This window comes from Diabrotica undecimpunctata, chromosome 6 (assembly GCF_040954645.1).
Source record: "Diabrotica undecimpunctata isolate CICGRU chromosome 6, icDiaUnde3, whole genome shotgun sequence".
Lineage (NCBI taxonomy): Eukaryota > Metazoa > Arthropoda > Insecta > Coleoptera > Chrysomelidae > Diabrotica > Diabrotica undecimpunctata.
This window is the reverse complement of record NC_092808.1, coordinates 147,374,169-147,391,250: the sequence shown is the minus strand read 5'-3', so window position 1 is coordinate 147,391,250 and position 17,082 is coordinate 147,374,169. Positions and strand designations below refer to the sequence as shown.

The window sequence follows — 17,082 nt, the reverse complement described above, 5'->3', positions numbered from 1 at the left end:
TCAGTCCATTGAACCTGTGCAGTCTAGCAAATGACAAAAATTCCACTTTTCTTTATGTATTTTCTGTCGTCCTTCACGTCTGGTGTCTTTTAAATGATTCTCTTTAAATTATACCAATAATTTTTTCTGGTATACATTTAATTTGAATTAACAAAAGAAAAGAGGCTAAATTAAAATGGGCTAAATATTTTGGGTATTTACTGAATTCACAGAAAACTAAAGGTGGATGTGAAACATTACAACCCTCAAGATAATTAGTATACACACTTGATAAATAGCATGTAAAGGAACCCAGCAATTAAAAAATATAAAGAATAATAAAAGTATAAAGAAACAATCAAAGTCCGGGAGAAATGACCTCACGGCAAAAATCTTAAATGATGGAGGATAAAAACTATATAAGGTACTACACTAATACGACATATAAAAAAATTATGATGAATTATTTGAAGAATAAATAAACTCTGTAAGTTGTTCGATATTTAAAAAAAGTATATGCCACAACTAAAGAGGAATCATCTTTTGGATATACCTAAAAAATATCAGATCAACATAAATAAAGAATATAGATCAATAAATAGTGCCATAATAAGCCGCAACAAAAGGATATAAAGCGAAAAAGTTATAGAACTGAAAAGAGAAACTGCTACGTTTGGTCTATATATAAATGAAAGCAAAACAAAATATATGGAGAGCACAAAATCGAATCAACATGAGAATCTGAAGGTAGGTAACCATACCTACAAATATGCCTCCACTTTTCCCTACCTAGGCTCAATAATAAATGACAACAACAACATCACTCAAGAAAGTGCTTTTATGCATACAAAGACTTAATGAAAAGTAAGTTACTGAATCGTGAGTCTAAGCTTAGAATCTATAAAACAGTAATTAGACCAGTGGTCACATATGGATGTAAAACGTGGACCCTCTCAACCACTGATGAAAATCAACTGAGAATATTTGAACGCAAAATACTAAGGAAGATACTTTCGTGCAGAATTATAAAGAACCACGAGCTGAATGAACTATTGCAGAGCGCAGATTGTTAGATTTGTAAAGTCACGAAGACTAGTTTGGCTTGGTCACCTAGAAAGAATGCCAGATAATCGAGCTATAAAAGTAGTCCAGAGATGGAAGCCCCAAGGAAACAGAACAAGAGGAAGGCCTCGTAAAAGATGGATAGACGACGTAGAGAAGGATCTTAAAACTATGAACATCAGACAGTGGCGAAGGAAAGTATCTGACAGGGCAGAATGGAAGAAAATTTTTAAGCAGTCCAAGACTCACAAAGGGTTGTAGCGCCATTAGAAGAAGAAGAAGATCAATAAATCAACAATCGATTAATTATTCACACTTACACCATCATTACATAATAGTTATTACAATAATTTTGGACTGCGAATATTATCTACTGACCTACAAAGCTAGCGTAGAATGCAAGGAAATGCTTTCATTTCCCAAAACAAATAAAACTAGTCAACATGACCCTAAACAAAATACTGAATAAAGTAAACGTTCAGGAAAATTTATCAAGAATATTTGCAGTACATTGAGGATTCAGACCTGTACTATATAATGCAATGGTATAATTTGGGATGCCACCTAAGTTAGTTAACTTGACAAAACTAACAAGCAAAACGTAAACTCGTGCATTAGAATTCAAGGAGAAAACTCATTCTTTAATATTAACAATGGTTTAAATGGAACCATTTTTAATTGATCGACACAAATTGATATTGTATTTGTATCGTTATAGTGGACAGAAATATGAGATACGTAGTGCAGTATTTTACAAAATTTGCGAACGCGGCAAGGGAACCTTTAATCCTAAGGATTGGAACTGTAGGTCGGTAAATGCTTCACAAAAATACTTACTTCTTTATATAATCTAAGAATTTAAGTCTTCGAAGTAACCGGTACTTTCCATCTCTCTTATTGACAGTGATAAGTACGTAGAGTTGATACACCTGTTACGATATATCAAAAAAATAGTGTAACATAGTTAAATTGTATGGAAATATACAATGTACTTTTTTTAAGTAAGCAACTACTTAATTTTTAATAAGATTTTTGATAGCATAACCATTCTTGTAAACTTTTTTGTAGTAGTACGGTTTTTACGGTCGTTTTGACGGCACCAGACAATTAGAAAATCAAACACGAACCTTTACATCTTTAAGTTAACCGAATAATTACAGTACAGATTTTGTTTCTTTATATAAGTGGAGTGATTTTGAGCTATTTGACATGTTCGCGTGTATGTTTTGATGGACAAATATTATGAAAATTTAGGGTTTTCAAGATTTTTGTTGTATGCTAATTTTATGATGTTCACACAAACGTTCAATTTGTATTGAAAATGTTTTTACTTAAAAATAGGGGAGCTTGGGTTACAGTGAACCACTGTTTATTTGGGGTGGTATAACTCAGGAAAGAATAAGCATATATGTCTGAAACTTAGATGACAAATGCTATAAGGTACGAACTTCTACTGTCTTAAGTTAAACATGATCTAACCAGATGGTTGGTTCTGGTTACACTATATTGTGTTCAATGCGACATGTGGTTCTGTGTGCCCCTGTCCGTGTGAACAGTGAATCAGGCTATGGGTAACAATAAACCAAATTGGGGTACAGCGAGTCAGCAGGTTTCTTGAAGAAAAGAAAACGCATGATATAGTCAAACCTTTAATAACTCACTACTACTACAAACTGATTCTTCCACGGAACTATTTTTTCAGAACCTGCTAAATTTGTTAGATGACCTGTCCAATAAAAGCAGAAAGATTTTATGGGTTGACTTGAATATTAATTACGCTGTTGCTTGTGCTACCCAATTATCCTTCGACAATATCTTTGAATCGTAGGGTTTTACAATGCACGTTAATTCTTTTACAAGAATTACTAAAACAACATATACCATAATTGATTAAATTGTATCAGATGTCTCACTCCCTGATGTACGTTCTACAATTATTAATGCAGGACTCTCTGACCATGAAGCAGTATATACCAAGTTTAGTACTCTTAACAAAGAATCCTCAAAAACCCAACGGTTAGGTAGGATTTTTTCCGCTTGATCATCTCTGGCTTGTTTTGTAGTGATATTAACAGCATTTAATTTGTCGATAAGCATGTCTATAAAGATTTTTTTATTAGATGTGTTCGATAAAAATTGTTCTTGGCTGATAGGCACATTCATTGTTTCATCAAAACGGAGTTCGTAAATAAAATAAATATTATATAAAAAATATATATTTTTTAATTAATATCTATAAATATAGTTTATTAAATAATAAATAATAAAAATTTAATGATAATAATAGTATTTTAAGTGAATAATTAACTATATAACTTATTATTTATTGAATCCTACTGGCTGACTTCGCGTTACCGTATACACAGGTAAGCGGTCCCCCACTCTTTGCGCTCTATCTTAAGAAGGGTTGAAGGTACATAAAAGTACTTGAGACAAAAATTTAAGAGAATTTTCCATTCTACAATGTTTCTTACCACCTTAAATGTCATAAAGTGTAAGGGAAACGAGATATTTGCAGAAAACTCATTTTCGTGACCTTTGACCTTAAATATCTTAAGTCGCTGACACGTGATTATATGAGACTTTTGAGGTAAGTTTTATACCATCAAAATAAAGACGTATGCAAATTTTCAGCTTATTATCTTTCATTCCGAGGTTGCATCCTTATTTTACCGGACTATATGTTCTCTATACTACATGAGGTCTATCAAGCACTAAACAATAATCTTTATACTGCTTTATACTATGTTTTTTGTGACTATGCCAAAGATTTTGATTGTGTAAATCACGACATTTTGATAAAATAACTAAATTTCTACGGAATTCTAGGCATTTCTTTGAATAGGTCCCTAACTTACTTGAGGAATAGGGAACAACTAATTTTTGTGTCTGATTTACCTAAAGAAAACGTTTGACAGAATAAGACTCAAAGATGTAATCCGTCTTCTGTATAATAGAGAAGCTCCCCTAAATATTATAAAAACTATCAAAAACATTTAACAAAACAACAAAATGGAAGTCAGAATAGATGGACAACTTACAAAACCTATAAAAATAGGCACGGAATAAGACAAGGGGATTCATTGAGCACTATGCTCTTTAATTTGATCATGGATGAAATCATTAAGAGCGCTAACAAAGAAAAAGGATACAGAATGGGAAACAAAGAAAAGAAAATACTCTGTTACGCAGACGACGCAATATTGATAGCCCAAGATGAAGATAGTCTGCAAACACTGGTCCACAGATTTAACATAAGAGTAAAAGAATTTAATATGTCAATCTTATCTCAGAAAACTAAAACAATAGTAGTCAACAAAGAACCGACCAGATGTAAAATAGACATTGATGACATCAGTATTGAACAGAATAGAAGTAATGGAAATAAATTACCAGGGAATTACACTGTCTATAGTTTATTTTTATAAACGAGAGAGTAATTAGCATAATTTTAACTGGTAGCTCCGACCACTCCATGGGCGTGCTCAAGATTAATTGAAAAATTACTTTGAATAATTGTAAAAAATAAATGAATTATTTCAGTGTTATAAAGTGTTATGTGTATGTAAACAAAAGTGACCTCTATTATCACACACTATATTAGAACTGACTGGCCTACATTAAAAAAGGTTTTAAAAAATTCACATTTTTTTTAATTTTTAAAAATTACAAAAGAGAAAAAGAGTTTTTAAAACCGTCTAAGGTATGTTAAATAGATGAATAAAAATATTAATATAAAACTTACAGCTACTTGTTACAAATCCAAATCAGATTCAGAAGATGAACTTTCAGAACCAAGATTTATAATAACTGGCTCGATCATTTTATCAGTAATATTGTCCAGCTTCCACATTTTTTCCTCTTCTTTAATAGTGTGATTTACTGCCTTTTCCCAGTTTTCAGGTTTTACATTATTTACGGCCTCCAAAAACAACTGTTTAACATCATGAATTTTAAAAGTGGTATTTTTTCTTGAAACTTCACTCTTTATCTGTGCCCATACCAGTTCAATCGGGTTTAATTCACAATGATATGGTGGGAATCTAAGTACTGTCATTCCACGATTTTTGGCAATTTCATCAATTTCGTATTTTTTTAATTTTTCTTTATGAAGGGCACACAACGAATAAAGTTCCTTTCTTATAGATCCGGGATGGTACGTAATATTTTTTGAACTCAGCCAATTCTGCAAGTCTTTTTTTAACCACTTGGTTGTGGGCAGTCCTTCTATAAGTCTGGAGTAATAACTTGCATTATCCATTACTATTACACAGTTCTTAGGAAGAAGATCTATCATTTGTTCGAACCATTCTTGAAAGACATCAGCGTTCATGTCTTCATGGTAGTCACCGGTACGAGTTGATTCAAAAGTTAATAAACCACCTTCAACAAAACCGTCTGAACTGCCAATGTGTACTATTATCAGCCTGCGTCCCTTTCCTGATGGTGGGTTTAAACCAGTAGATAAGATATTTACAAAACCGTGCCTTTGACTTGTAACAGTTTCATCCTGCCAAAATTTATTTGGTGTATGACCCTCGTTGATCCATGTTTCATCAAGATAAAATATTTTTCTTTTTTGGTTTCTCATTTCCTTTATGGTTCTTAGAAAATGTCTTCTCCATATGACAATATCGCTTCTTTCTAATAATATAGACTTTCTGGGATTCTTTTTCCAGCGGAAGCCTATTTCTTTTAAAAGTTTCCATAACGTACTTCGACTCATTTCTGGGTAATCCTTATCATCTCGAACTGAGACAAGAACTTTATCCAATGTTAAAAATTCTTGTCTAAAGAAGAATTCATGCACTTTCCGTCAAAGCCCTTCTTTAAAATGATATTCTATTTGAAATTTTGGTTTCCCTGGAGCATTACGTGGCATTTGAAAACTACCACATTTCTCTTCTTTAATAACTCTGTAAATCGTAGATTTCCCAACACCAAGTGTACTGCTAACTAACTCAACAGTCTCATCAACACTTTCACATAAACGTTTGTCTGTAAATGATTTAAAACAATTAAATATTAATGTTTTTTCATTAACTGTTAGAGGACCAATATTTCGGCGTTTACACGGCACTTCCAAATTTTCCATAACACTAGTATACACAATAAACTGCACCTTGCAACTGAAGTACCTACTTTTAGTGAACTGTTAAGAATTTTGAATACGCCACTTGGACCTTCCTATAAAATGGAAAAACCCACTATCACATTTTCTGTGGAATAAGTTTAGAAGGTAATTATCTAGTCAATTACTGTCGTAGATTCCTGGAATTAAAGAATTAAATGGTTGATTGTTGAAACCCTTACTTCGTGGAATGCACTCATTTCAGATAAAATAAAACGTTTTATTTTATCTAAAGAATTAAACTTTATTTTGCAAATAGGTAGGTACTTATTAAACTTTTATTGGTTATATATAACCAATAAAATAAACATCTTACATTTCTTGCAAATTCATACCTGTTAGTACCTGTTAACCTCCATCACTCCAAGACTGGCAACCTTATTTAGGGATTAGTAACCCTCACAACTATTGTATTCTATTCTGCTCCAACCTTTATACCTGGTGGTCATACTCAATTTAAAATTGTTTTCCTATATACTTCTGTAAACTTGTTGACAAATATCTGTTTTTCATTGAGTCACCCGTATCAACAGTTTAGGGATTTGCATACATAATTTATTGTTTTATTACTCTCTCATACATAAAAATACTCTATAGCTATGGAGACCTGGACAAAGAAGTGAGAGATCAAGTACAAAAAGCAAATAGACTGGCAGGATGCCTTAATAACATTATATGGCGAAACAGACACATTAACACTGAGATGAAATCAAGAATTTCCAAAGTCAGTGTAAGATCAATAATGACATATGCCTCAGAAACAAGACCCGACACAGGCACAACGCAAAAGCTACTAGAAACGGCAGAGATGAATACTGAGAAGAATTACAGGAAATACGTTGAGAGATCGAAAGAGAGTGAAGACATTAGAAAAAAATGTAACATACAGTGTATAAATAAATGGACACAAAATAAAAAAAAAAGTGGAATAACACGTAAGCAGAATGGAGGAGACCCGTGTCGTCAAAATAGCAAGAGATAAGTCACCAATCGGCAAAATAAGTATCGGTGAACCGCTCAAAAGATGTTGTAACAACCTTTCATAGAGGTAATAATCCTCCAATAAACAAGCAAAATTGCTTATAAAGAGGAAGGAGAAGAAAAAAAAATAATTTTGTAACTTTCATCAGAAATATTTTTCCTGTCAGAGGTTTTTCCAATTTTCCTTTTAATTTCCTTCTGACAACGCGACTATAAAGCACGACATACTAACCGTAGAAAATTTAAACTTTAAATATCCGTAATCTCATTTAGTGAGTTAACGTAAACAGCCGCGATTGATGCAATAAAAGGAAAGCGACTAATCGGAATTGTTGTGAGTCACACTTGCACTCTATCGCTTATGTTATAAGAGATGATTATATGTTTTCAGACTTTCGGTGACTATTACACGGCGTGGAAGCTTGGACGTTAACAGCCAGCTCGTTACGATGTTTAAAGAGCTTTGAGATGTGGGTATTTCGTCGTATGCTGAAAATTTCATGGACCGACCGCGTTAGAAATGAAGAAGTTTTATGAATAGAGAACGTGAACTCACAGAAATTGTCAAGAAGCGTAAAACGTCTTATCTTGGACACATATTTAGACACGGCAGGTATAACTTCCTTCAGCTTATTACCAATATTATTACAAATGACCTGGCTGCGCAACATCAAAGATTGGACAGGATTAGACTTTCAAAGTTTAATAAGGAAAGCCCAAAATAGGGAAGACTTCGCTAAGAAAACGGCACCTAAAGAAGAAGACTTTCGGTCCTCTCTGCATATTATTTTAATTGAAAAATGTTTGATGTTTTCAGTAGTATTGAATTTTGTGGAAATAATATTGCAAATATTATCTTTTAGTATTTCGGTTTCACCATATTATACTTTTACTTCCGTTTCAGACTATATTGTTCTTTTAACTTGGAAATTGCAGAAAATCAGAACAGTGAAAGCAATAAATTCAAAAAAAATGCAATGAAAAGATTTCAATTGCAATTTGCGTTGTATTTAAAAGTAATTGTAAACTTTTTGTACACTCTTTTATTTAATTCACCGCAATTAATCGTAGATAATTTCCTGTGGTTTTTAGTAATGTCTGAGTTCCTATTCCGGTCAGTTGACAATCACTCTTTGGGAACGCCACTTTCGCTTGCCTAAATAATTTTTATATACTTTAATTGAGCATATCTAATTAATTAGTCGGAGAAAGATGTAAAAGTATCTTTGTTTTTCACAGATGATATTATCCATGGGTTAAAATCCATTATTATCGAAGCTTTATTTTTATATTAATAAATTCACAAACTGATTTAGCTACATCCATACATTGGTGGAAAGTGTCAAAATTGTTATTGGTAGGATGACATCCTCCATAAGCGGCACGTACACAATAATTCTGAGAGACGTCCCATTTCCAAACGATACTTATACTTTTGCAAGTCTTTTCTTCGACGTTTTTAAAGCAGTCTGTAACAAGCAAGAAACAATTTTAATCAAACTTTATATTTGTAATACACCGTAATTCTAATAACACATCTTACATTCCTTAACAAATGCATCAAGTAGCCTATTGATTATCACTGCCGGTCACAACTTGAATTAAGGAGCAATGTTGAAGGGTGAGACCAACAATTTGTTCGTCGTTAAAAATTAACGTACGAAAACGGATAAACCAAGCATATAAATAGAACACAATAATCCGTAAAATAGTTTCGAAACACAATTCAGATTTCTGCCTTAATCTGAGCCTTCTAAAAATTGCAAGGCATAGCAGACGTTGATAAAGATGTTAATAGAGACATGGGGAATCTAAAATTTGCATTCCACGACATGTCTCCTCAACTAAGCAGAAATCTTTAGCGAATTGGTTTCTTGTACTCATACATAGTAGATCCGAATAAAATGAAAAAGACAGTCGAGATTTGATTTCACGTACAAAGCGTCTATGTATCTGTTTATACGTATTTCGCTAGATTCCCCAGGTCTCTATTAACATCTTTATCAACGTCTGCTATGCCTTGCAATTTTTAGAAGGCTCAGATTAAGGCAGAAATCTGAATTGTGTTTCGAAACTATTTTACGGATTTAATATCAGATGTCGCTATTGCGTCCGTTTCGAAGCCATTTTATTGTTGCTTCTTAAAGACAGAAAAGATTTATTTTTCACGTTGAGAACGCCTATGAATAGCTGTTCTGATGAGCTTTATTAAAGCGAAATACGTATAAACAGATACATAGACTCTTTGTACGTGAAATCAAATCTCGACTGTCTTTTTCATAGAACACAATAAGTTTGGGAAGCTAAAAAGTTACATTCTAAAGCAACAAAGTCTGCGAGGTTATCTTCTTCTTCCTTTATTTTTTTCATTGCCACTTCATCTCTGGCGCACCCTTACGATCCTTCTTCTAGCATTTGATGATTTCGCCTTTGCTATTTCAACGACAACGTCCTACAAATATTTAGGGGTTTGCTTCACTGACACTAATGACCATACAAGAGAAATCAAGTGGCGAATAGAGATGGCGAGACAATCATTTGTCAAAATTAAAAAAGTTCCTATGCATCCGGGACATAAATATAAACTTAAGAACGAGAATGTTAAGCTGCTATGTTTTCTCCGTTCTGCTGTTCGGCATGGAAGCCTGGACACTGAAAAAGATAAACATCAAAAACATGGAGGCATTCGAGATGTGGTGTTACAGGAGAATGTGGAAAATACCATGGACAGAAAGAGTAACAAATCAAGATGTTCTGCTGAAGATGGGGAAGGAATGCGAAGTCATAAAACCATACAAACGAAAAAACTGGAATATCTGGTCCACATAATGAGAGGAGAAAAGTACTCTCTGCTTAGACTCATAATCCAAGGAAAATTTTCGGGAAAGAGAAATGTTGGACGTAGGAGGATTTCCTGGTTGCCAAATTTAAGGGAGTGGTATTGGTGCAGTTCAATACAGTTGTTCAGAGCTGCAGCCAACAAAGTAAAGATTGCTGTGATGGTAGCCAACCTCCGATAGGAGATGGTACTGCAAGAAGAAGAAGAAGATTTCAACGACTCTGGTGTCCGCCATTCTACTGATGTCATTGTTCCATTCTTTTTTCTCTTTAGTGTCCGCTCGTTTATACCGTGTACATTACATCTTGTTCTGATACCATTACTTCTTATTAGGTTGCTCAGCAAGTTTCCTGTGATTCGTTTTGGTATTCTAGTACACAATTTTAGGCCGATTCTAGACCAGGAAGGTGGCCAAGGTGAAGTCTACATTTTGATGGAGGCGACGGTGACGTCACCTTGATGAAGACATTCTTTACTTCATTTAAACATAGGAATACGTGTCTATTGTATTCTAATACTTTTTCTGTAATCTGTTTTATCTGCAGTTTATAAGGTAATTTATTCGGTCTTGCAAAATTTTAGTTGTAACTTTCAGGGTAGTTCTAACCTTAAACAGTCCAGTATTCTCTAGATACGAGTAGCAGGTATCTGCGTGACGTCATGAAAGGGTTCCTTTGTTTCTAGTTCAGCAAATAAAAGTTTCTTAAAACAGGACCGTATATATAGGACAGTATATAAATACGCTAAATGTATTTATTGGATTTAGTTTTAAATATAAAACGCGTATCGATGTTGTGAAATAAACTTCTAATAAATTGTAATAATATAAATTAGTTTTAGTGTAAGAATAACTGTATATAAATTAAATAATAAAGACTAAGTAACATTAAAATAAGAGTACATATTATTAATCACTACTGCAATAATCAGTTTTCCTATCAAAACAGTGATGCTAAATATTTGCCAAAGAAAAAATGAAACTAAAAATAATGGAAAATTTACCTTCTTCGTTCAATTCGTGTTTTTTATACGTTTTTTGTACATTACCAATTTCGGCACTAACAACGATCATAGAAAACAATAAGAATATTAAATTCATTTTTAATATATAACGACAAACTAAAACTTATATATTTAGTATAAAGCAGTACGTTTAAACGAAGTATTTATAAGTACTTTGAGTACTCATAAATCATTTTCTTAATTAAGATAAAAATTATGGACATAATATTTATGATATAAACAGAAATAATAAAAAGGCTAATTGTATGTGGGAGGCGAGAGAATTGTATATATATATATATATATATATATATATATATATATATATATATATATATATATACATGCAAAAAATTAAATCTCTTAGCAAAAGCTGCTGTCGCTGCTTTGTTAAATTGAATTGCCAAATATATAGCCTAGACAAATTCGTTAAACTTTCCGTGCTAGAATCAATATTAACAGAGTTATAACGATGTTATAACATCGTTTCAGCTCAGCATCCCTGCTTCGTCAGACACTCGGGCTCATACAAATTCAAACTCGGAAAGTCCAACGAATGTCTCTCTAAATCTCTACCACTGCAGTGGTTAGCGTACAGAGTTGCCCTCTACATTAGTGTCCATGAACGAAAACGATTTAATAGTATCGTTATTTGTCCTCTGGGCTAAACGAAATAAACGATTAAATCTTTTAGCAAAAGCTGCTACTGCTTTGTTGAATTGAATAGACAAATATATGGCCTATGAGGAGAAATTCGTTAAATTTCCCGTGCTCTAATCGGTAACAATAAAGTGTTATAACGTCATTTCAGCATCCCAGCTTCGTCAGATACTTTGACGCTGATACAAAATAGATGGCATCTCTGTACGCTAACCACTGCAGTGGTCAAGATTTAGGAAACATTCGTTGGACTTTCCGAGTTTGAATTTGTGTCAGCCCGAATGTCTGATGAAGCAGGGATGCTGAAATGAAGTCATAACACTCTATTGATACAGATTAGATTCGAGCAGGAGAAGTTTAACGAATTTGTCCTTATAGGCCATATATACTAACTGACATGGCAAAATTGGTACTGTCTTCAAAAAATGTTCAAATAAAATATTAAAAAATTTATTTAGCATATAAATATGATAAGTTAGTTTCAGACGCATACAAAAATAAAATTTATATAATATTAAATACATACATGACTAAAAGCCAAGAATAATGCTACTATTTTATATATATTTGATTCTAATTAAAAGAACATTTCCTAAATTAAAACAATTATTCTTTAAAGCGAAATGAACAGAGAATCTTAAAAGTTGAACCACCAAGCAGTAAATTACTCTGCAATCAATTACCGAAATCTCAACGTAGTTATTTTAGTTGTCCTCGAAGGGCCGGGCTCGAGAAGCTATTAACAGCATTCTTTCCGAACCTGTCAGCAAGTACTCTTTAAAGTTAATTGCGAGATTAAAGTAACGACGATAATTACATTTTCACAGATTTTAATAATTTAAAAAAAAATGATCATTAAATATATTTAGCTAGTTAACCAACTTTACATAAATCACAACTTTGTTTTGAAGATTAGGTTAGGTTTAGTTTATTGAACAAAACGAATCAGAAACTGAATACCAGCTTACGATAGAATGTACCAAATAAATATATTACCAGTGAACACACACAAACACCGTATAACTGCGTACACAGTAGGTCACAGTGATAAGGAAATTGTAGAATTTTACAAACACATAAGCAACATTATAAAAGATACATTTCAATGCGAGCAGAAGGCTTGAGTAGGCTAGGTTTACATAGGTTTGTAGAGGCAGAATGATGATATTTCAACGATAAAATAGGTAACAAAAAAAACATATTGGTTTTCATGGATTGGGAGAGAGAAATCAACGAGAAGAAACAATGAGTATATTTACACCTGAATACAACTTGACCCTGCTAAACACATTCTACCACCTAAAAAATAGATTCCTGTATACGTGGGAATCACCTAAAGACAATAGAGAAGACGTTACCATAAGAAACGATAACGGAAGATATCGAAATAGTTTCAACAGTGTTAAAACCAACTCAGGTGTTGAAATTCAATCTGACGTGTGTATAGAACCAAATTAAAGGAACTACGCGGAAAAAAACTGCAAAAAAAACTAAAATCTAGCAAAGTAAAATAAATATTCAACATAAGGTTCGATATAAAGTCCAAGAAATTGATGATACAACGAAAGACACAGAAGACAAGATAGAATTCCGTTATAAAATGATCGAGAATATCAAAGACAATTTTATGAAGAACAAAGATTACAATTACAATCATTTTTACCAATTTGTCTACAGGAAAATTATGTTTTTAAAAATGTTTTAACAAATTAATATAATTAGCGTCATTTGAAATACCATACATGAAAGCTCCGTATAAAGAAAATAAAGTGTCCATTAAGATGAGAACAAGATTTTACTACAACAAAGGGGCTCATGCAGTGTTGTTTCACATCTCCAACCCTATTCAAAATATACTTAGAGAAAGCCTTGACTACATGGAAAAGAAAATGCGAAGGCATGGGAGTACTGGTACGAACTAAATACCTATATACGTTAGGCTTTGCAGACGATCAAGTAGTTATTGCACAGATCAAGACCAAGAAGACCTTAGTTACATGATGAAGAAACTACAAGAAGAATATACCAAAGCTGGCCTAGATTTTAACCTCGTAAAAGCAGAGTAGGTACCTATCTACAAGTGAAGAAGACATAGAAGATCTACAGATTGATGACAACGTAACAATCAAAGGAAAGGATAAATTCAAATACTTGGGGTTTATAATCACGAAAAAGGCTACAACAGAGAAAGAAATTAAGCAAAGATTAGGACAAACAAGAACAGCAATCCGACAACTTAACTCAGTATGGTGGGATAGACACCCAAATATGAAGACAAAAACACAGATTTATAAAACATTAGTGCGAAGTATTATGACATATGGGGTTAAAAATTGGATTATAAACAAGAAAAACAGCAGTAATATATAAGCAACAGAGATGGAATGTCTGCGAAGATGATGCAGAGTAACAATAATGGATAGGAGAAGTAATCGCGAAATAAAGCAAAGAACATCAATAGAAACATATATAGAACAAAAAAGACTAAAGTGGTATGGACATGTAAGAAGAACTAGCAACAGCAGATGGATACAGAGAATAACCAAATGGAGCCTCATAGGTAGGAGGAAAAGAGGACGACCCCGAAGATCCTGGAGGAACGAAGTAGACGACACCATGAGTAATAGAGGTCTAAACGATGGAGAATGGGACAATAGGGAGAGATGCAAAATGGTGAGTAAGGAAAGGCAGTGAATACTGTAGAATCCCTGAATGTATATATGAAATACCATACCTTAAGGCTTTAATATGACAAATTTGAAAAAAAATCTCTGGTTTTTGTTTATTGATTCTGACGTTTCCTTTTTTTTGAAGTTATACTTCTATACGCGCGCTCCACGTTAAAAATTTGTATGGGAGTGAATCTGTGAAACCATTACATATGTAAGATAATGAGTAAGAGAGAGACAGAAGATATATTTTCTCTCTCTTCCTCTCTCGAATATAAAAATGTTCCTTTTGTATATATAATTTAATATTATATATATATATATATATATATATATATATATATATATTATATAAAGATATATATATATATATATATATATATATACATATAACATACATATAATAAAATATTTATTAATATTATTATTTATGTAATACGTTTTGTATTATTTATTAAATGTTCATAATTATATTAGTCTTTTGTATTTTAAAATAATAATCTCAATAAATCACTATATGATCCACAACTGTCAATTTTGAAATACTTCTGTGTTGTGTCCTCGGTAGTATAGTAGTCAGTATCCCTGCCTGTCATGCGGGAGACCGGGGTTCGATTCCCAATCGGAGAGGACTCTTTTATTAATATTATTACATTATTGTATTATTACATTTTTAAATACTTATGGATATTTCATTTTAATTTGTATTGTATTATTATATGGAATTATGTTGCACTGTATTGTAGTGTATTTTTTTTATATATATTATTGTCATTTTTAAATACTTATAAATATTGCAGTTTAATTTGTATTGTATTATTATATTAATAACAAAATAAAAAATGAATTTTACTGCAGAGTATGTGTAAAAAAATTTTTGCATTCAAATCCTTTCATACATATATGAAAATAAAAATATACATTTTCATCAAAATATTGATTCAATCCTTCATTGTTAGTAAGTTGTTATTAATTCTGTTTCTCTTTCTGCTATGTCTTACCTATAGAATTACATATGTAATGATTGTGCAGATTGACTCCCAAATAAATTTGTAACATGTGTGTATAGAAGTGTAACTTCCACCGGCAGCCCCACTGGACTGCCACACCTGTTTTTTTTATTTTGTACGTACATTTTGCGTATATTACTAATATGCATTATATAAATAAAAACATTGTTAAATAAACCATCTAATTTTTTAAACAATTAATTTTTTCAGTTTTTTTCTTTGTATCTATCTTTTCTTTGTATCATGATTATGCCGAAAACATTATTTTGCCGAAAACAAAATAATAGAAAGATGGGCTGAATATTTTGAAAAGCTCCTGAATATCCAAAATTTCCCTCATGAAAACAATGAAAATGGTGGAAACAACGGAGAACATGAGTATCAATATCAATGAATTAGAAATACCCCCACCAAGCATGGAAGAAATTACGCATGCCATAAAAACGCTTAAAAACGATAAATCCCCTGGTCTGGACAATATTCATGCCAGGCTAATTAAAACAGGTGGTCATGAACTCATAAGTAAAATCCATCAATTAATAGACATAGCCTGGCAACAAGAAATATTGCCGAAAGAATGGTGTGGTAGTATTATTGTACCAATGCACAAGAAAGGAAAAAAGGAATCATGCATGAATTACAGAGGAATCTCACTAATCAACACTACATATAAAATATTGGCTTGGATATTATTAAAAAGATTAGTACCATATGTCGAAGAAATAGTTGGTGACTACCAGTGTGGTTTCAGGCCTGTCAGTTCGACTATTGATTAAATATTTACAATAAGACAAATGCTTGAAAAGTATTGGGAATATAATCACGACGTGCATCAGATTTTTATAGACTTCAAACAGGCTTATGATTCAATTAATCGTGCAACATTATGGAAGGCAATGATCGAGCTCGGCGTACCCAAGAAACTAGCTGCGGTAACACAAATGTGTGTAAGTAACTCTTTTGCACAAGTTAGAATAGGGGGAAAAATACATAAGACATAACTGCTCGGGGAGCAAAAATCATACTCGCCTTTGCCGATGACGTAGACGCAGTAGCACAATCAACATTAGAAATTAAAGAGATTTTCTCGAGTTTTGAAGAAGCTGCATTAAACATCGGTCTAAAAATAAATGAAGACAAAACAAAATACATGGTCGTCTCAAAACAAGAACGACGGCGAATAAGGCAAAATATTACTATAAATGATCACAACTTCGAAGTGGTTAAAGAATTTAAATATCTAGGAGCAACAATCACAAATGACAACAAATTAGAGCGAGAAGTTGAAACGAGAATAATGGCAGAAAACTTCTTTCGCGAGATACAAAAATCCGGATATATAATACCATAATACGACCAGCAGCCGCTTTTGGAAGCAAAACATGGACGCTAACAAAAAGAGAAATAAATAAATTGCTGGTGTGGGAAAGTAAAATTCTTCGAATGTTATATGGCCCTTGCAGAGACAGCGTGACAAACGAATGGAGGGGCAGATACAATAACGAGCTAGAGTCTCTATTCGGAAAAGAAAATCTAGTCAAATATATAAAGGCCAATAGACTCAGATGGGCAGGGCATGTGATACGCAGTAACGACAATCGCCTTATAAACAATGTGTTCTGGGAAAGACCAGAGGGAAGAAGGTCTCTAGGGCGGCCTAGAAAAAGGTGGAAAGATAAAGTCAAAGAAGATCTAGAGAAAATGGGAGTGCGACAATGGGAATTACTGGCACATGACCGACAAACATGG

The 17,082-nt window shown here is 32.7% G+C and overlaps 1 long non-coding RNA gene across 1 annotated transcript; it reads right to left on the bottom strand.

Annotated features, from left to right (window-relative positions):
* Positions 1 to 8,409: 8,409 nt before the first annotated feature.
* On the bottom strand, positions 8,410 to 11,121 carry LOC140442895 (uncharacterized). Its single transcript, XR_011951170.1, has 2 exons — positions 10,995 to 11,121; positions 8,410 to 8,622 (listed from the first exon to the last, which is right to left on the bottom strand). It is a non-coding gene; the product is annotated as an uncharacterized lncRNA (long non-coding RNA).
* Between the last annotated feature and the right edge of the window lie 5,961 nt (positions 11,122 to 17,082).